This window comes from Belonocnema kinseyi, chromosome 10 (assembly GCF_010883055.1).
Source record: "Belonocnema kinseyi isolate 2016_QV_RU_SX_M_011 chromosome 10, B_treatae_v1, whole genome shotgun sequence".
In the NCBI taxonomy this organism is placed as follows: domain Eukaryota; kingdom Metazoa; phylum Arthropoda; class Insecta; order Hymenoptera; family Cynipidae; genus Belonocnema; species Belonocnema kinseyi.
The window spans coordinates 49,444,172-49,449,396 of NC_046666.1; positions in this window are offsets into that span (position 1 = coordinate 49,444,172).

Consider the following 5,225-nt stretch of genomic DNA (forward strand, 5'->3'; position numbering starts at 1 on the left):
CACCAAGTAAGTGTGTGGAGGGTGTGTAAAGGAATAGAGAAGGTGTAAGAAAAATGTAAACCCTTAGGGGACACATTAGAAGCTTCCATTCCATTCCAGTAAAAAACACGATTTTTGTCAAGGGCGGTTGAATTATTAACCCGTAAAGGTGAATCTTCAACAAAAAAAGTTTAACCTAAAAAGATGATTTTTTCACCATAAATGATGAATTTTCTCCCAAAAACAAATTTTTAACAAAACATTGGATCAATTTTCAGTTAGAAAAATAAATTTTTAAGCCAAAATTTACATTTTCAACTAAAAAAATGTTTATATAAGAATAAAATAATAAAAATTTTGCATTTAAAAAATTAATTTAACAAAAGAAAGAATTTTCAAATTGTTCAATTAAACCAAAATAGGAAAATTTTAACCAAATCTTTTTCTTCTCTGCCAAATTGTTGAATTTTCCATCCAAACAGAAGAATTGTCTACAAAACAGATAAATTTTCAACTAAAATAATTCATCAATTGGGGCAATTTTTAAAAAAGAAATAATAAACAAAATAATTGAATCGTGAACAGAAATATATTCATAAACACCAAAAAGAAGAATTTTTAACAAAATGCATAAATTTCCAATCAAATTGTTGAATTTTTAACTATAAAATTCTAAAAAATTTTGACCAAAAACGATGATTTTTTAACAAAATTGTTACATTTTTAACAAAATAATAAAATTTTAACCATTAAGTACCCTCATGAAAATGTAAAAATCACATTCGTGACTAAATTGTTGAACTAGGGAATGTTATATTTGAAGAAATTGATTTTTATATACCTCTTAAGAACTATAAAATTATCGTTATCCATCACCATAAAAGCAAATTAACAAGGCTTAATTAAATCCATCTTGATGAGATCACAAGGAATAAAAGTCTCTCTTCAAATCCGTATTTTGGAAATAAAATATGAAATGACGGATTGGGGAAATGAAATTAGGAATAAATATAATTTATGATACATTAATACAAGCGTAGGTTATGTTCATAAAGAGTAATAAATATAAATATAACACTGTCAAATAAACAGATTAATTTTCTTTAATTTGGTTTTTATCATTATTAAAATTGTTTTCTTAAAATTATGTAGATATTAATTTTTTAATAGGATTACATTATTAAATTTAATAAATTAAATAATGTCCATTGTTGGCCATTCTTAAAAATTTTTATTTCCTACCTTAGTTACTAATTAGCAATTATTAATGAAACTCAATACTTCATCAAATATTGTTTTAAAGATTTACAGCACGTAAATCATTCTTAAAAGTCGCCATTCTTTAAAATGATTTATAAAATCAAAAAAAAAAAAGATCTATTATTGATTTCTGGAAATCTTAACGGAAACTATTAAGTGTACTTTAGAAAAAATAATTCAGGTTGAAATTGTTTATTTAACAGTAGTTAATTAGAGTTTTAGTTTTCGCTTTCTCTTCAGGGAAGGGTTACAATTCTTATTTAATCCTAATGATCAAGGCCTCACTTTATTCTTTGAAGGATTCTCAACAATTCCATGTGGTTGGTGTTGATTAAAATTTAAACTATGATTGTTTATGTAAATAATAACTGTATGATTCTAAAGAAAGTTTTTCTTATCAAATCAAACCCAAATAGAAATTTAAAGAATCCTTCATAGAATAAGATGAGGCCTTGATCTTTAGGATTAAATGAGAATTTTAACTTTACCCTAAAGACAGAGGAAACACTTAACTTCTACATAACTACTATTAAATAAACAACTTTAATATGAATTTTTTTTTCCTAAAGTGTGCTTGGGAGTGTGCTCAAAGATAGGCAAATTTTGAGATTGATTGTACGTAGTGTACATTAGGATGGTCCAAAATGCATCATGTCGTTATTTAAACAATTAAATATTGTTTATTTTTTAAATTTCTAGAAATTTAGCCAGAGATATCCAATTTTTTCAAATTGGTGTCCTATGCTACTTTCTGTTGAATAGTTACATAATTTTAATACATTTCTTCTAATGCTTTAAAAATTTTTATTTGTTTAGATAATTTTTATTTGCTCAAGCAGTTATTTTTCGATAACTAAAAAAATTAAGTAAAATAGAAGACATTCAAATAATTACACAGCCACAAAACAAAATTTTTTTGCCGGGTCTGGAGGTAGGACCATGCTCATTTACTATATCTTTTTGGGGTCGCTGATTCCAATTCCGAGATCCAAGAAATCTCAGCACATCAGGGTTCAGACTTAACCTCGAAAACTTCATAATTTTTTTTATTTTAGGGGTTTATAACATGTTTATTATATGTTTTTGGGGTCACTGAGTCCTAATCGGCAGTCTAAACAACTCCGAGCACATCAGGGCTTAGACATAACCTCAAAAAACCTTATAAAACTTTTTTTTTGAGTCCGGTGATCAGACCATATTTATTATATGTTTTTGGGGTCGCTGAGTCCAAATCCGTAGTCTAAACAACTCCAGCATGGTTCATTTATCTTATTATTCATTTAATCTTGGTAAGGATTCTACAAATTCAATTTTTTCCCAAAAGTCCTTGTAAGGCTTTTTGATGTACAAAATCCGATCGAGCAACCTCCTCGCGGTTAAATGGGGTAGCGCTAATTCCGACGGTCATATATACCTTTGATTTGTAGAGTAAATATGTTTTATTGGTTGAACTGATTTTTGTTTAATATATGGTAAATTCAAAACGTAGAAGCATTAAATAGTTTATATTATGAGGTATATTGAAGGGTGTGTCAACACTCTGACATGCTGGAGTTTTTTTGGACGTCGTGTTCGGATTCAGCGACCCCAAAAACATACAATAAACATGGTGTAACCCCGAACTCGAAAACAAATTTTCACAAGGTTTTTTGAGGTTATCTCAAAACCCTAACGTGCTGGGATTTTTGGATTTCGCATTCGGATCCTAGGTACCCAAAAACATATGGTAAACATAGTCTGACCTCTAGGCCCGAAAAAAGAATTTGTTGTGTTGTTTTAACAATGAAAAAGAGGTAAATTTATTCTTTCTATACACCATACAGACAGAAACATAATTGTATGTGTTCTATTTTATTATATTTTTTAGTTATCATTTTAATTACTAGTTTAGACAGAAGTTTGATATCTCTGGCTCAATTTTTTAGCAATGTAGCAAATAGACGATAAATAAGTATTTAAATAATTACATTATGTCCAAACAATGACAATTACATTTCAAATTTAAAAAAACGATGATTTTTTTACATTTTTTGGGAATAAATAATTGTTTAAATAATTTACATTTGCTCAGAAAAATTTTAATTGTTTAAAAATTCAGGGAAAAGAAGTCAAATTGTCCATTAGTAATTGATTGTATGAGAAAGACGACGGGAATTGCTAAAAAAGTAACAATAATACGTAAAAATGTAGATATTTTATTTTTGGGCCATAATTAGGGCGCTGGGGGAGGATGAGGATGGGTTTGAAATATAAGTTAATAGTATGTTTTTATTTCATAGACACTCTCCTTCAATTCCTAAAAAGTTTGGCACGTTTCGATGAAATCTTGGAACATGAAGTCAATTTTTCGAAAATTTAAAATTTCTCCATGTTAATTTCATGGGATTTTGAAGTGCCCGGTGGAAAATTGAAACTTGGGGGGGGGGGGGGGTGTCTTGTCTGTAGCGTGAAAAGTGTTTTTTGGGCAACCCTAGTATACATTAGGGTGTCTCAAAAACGTTTTTTTGTGAGTGGCAACGACCCCCCCCCCCATATTTTATTCCAAATACGAAAAAAGAAATTCCGTAATTTTATGAAGACATTTTTAGGGTTTCAAAAAATGTAACGGGAAAGTATAGGGGCTTGTAGAGAATTATTTAATGAATAATTTCATGAATCGTAAATATGGATTTGACACCCCTAACACACCCCTATGAGTACCTGAAAACTACCCATAAAACAAAAAATGTCAATTCTTCATGAAATCGACCTTTTAAGCACTGTATTCTGGTATTTTTTTCACTTTATTAATATTGGTTAAGTGGATTGTTTATTATCATTGGTTAATTAATTTTTAATTATTTCAACAAATGGAAATTCTTTCAATAATTTTTGTTCTAAAGTTTTTTTCCCCCTTAAAATTATTACTATTAGGCTAGTGGACTATATAATAACAATGGCTCATTAATTTTTAGCTATTTAAACAAATGGAATTTGTTTAATTTTTAAATTTTTTTTTCCTTCAAATTATGAATATTGGTCTAGTGAAATATTTATTGATATCAGTTCATTAATTCTCAATTATTTAGACAAATGGAATTTGTTTAAATAGTTTCGTTTTGAATTTTTATAAATAAAAATTATTACTGTAGGTCTAGTGAAATATTTATCAATATTGGTTCATTTAGTCTGATACATAACATTCTTCGTTAAATAATTCTCTAGAAGCCCCCATAATTTCCCGTCACATTTTTTCAAGCCCTCAAAAATAATTCTAAAAACTCAAAAAAGTAATTTTTAACAATGCATTTTACATGGGAAACTTCAAGTCAAAATGGGCACCTGTTAGAATAAAAATAAATGTTTAAAAAAATTAGAGAGTTTCTTTTTTCGGATTTGGAATAAAATGGATGGGATCGTTACCCTCTAGCATGCAAAAAAAAATTTGCCATGTATTTTTGAACCACCCTAGTGTACATCCTTAATTAAACAGAACTTCAAATGGTATTTGGAGAAATTTTCTGGAAAAGGTAAACAATGAAAAGAATTAAAGTAGGCTCAACAGTTGCAGTATCGAAAATAATGAATATTCTCTCTTTCCAGTGACATTTATGCTTGCGGAACAATGCGACCGGCGTGTAACTTAATTAAGCCAACGACGCAGACCCAACCACGGTATTGCGGCTATACCAGTCCTATACCTAGTCTGCTCTTCGTAACCACAAAACGGACAATGGTCTAGGGAAATTGTATTTGTTGCTTAACTAAAACCTCCCACTGAATATATTCTCACCCAGAAACGAAATGCTCATGTTCCTTCAATTCTATGCTCAATAGTATAAATTCGCAAAATGGTAAGAGGTAGGGTACTTAAAAGTCTAGCCCCTTAAATTTTATTGAGAGTCTGTGGTGGCGCCCGATAATCAAAAAAGGAAATACAAAATAGGGGCCATACTTAAATTACGTAACGGATTATAGGCCCTCTTAAGGCCCCTCCTCCCCCTGTA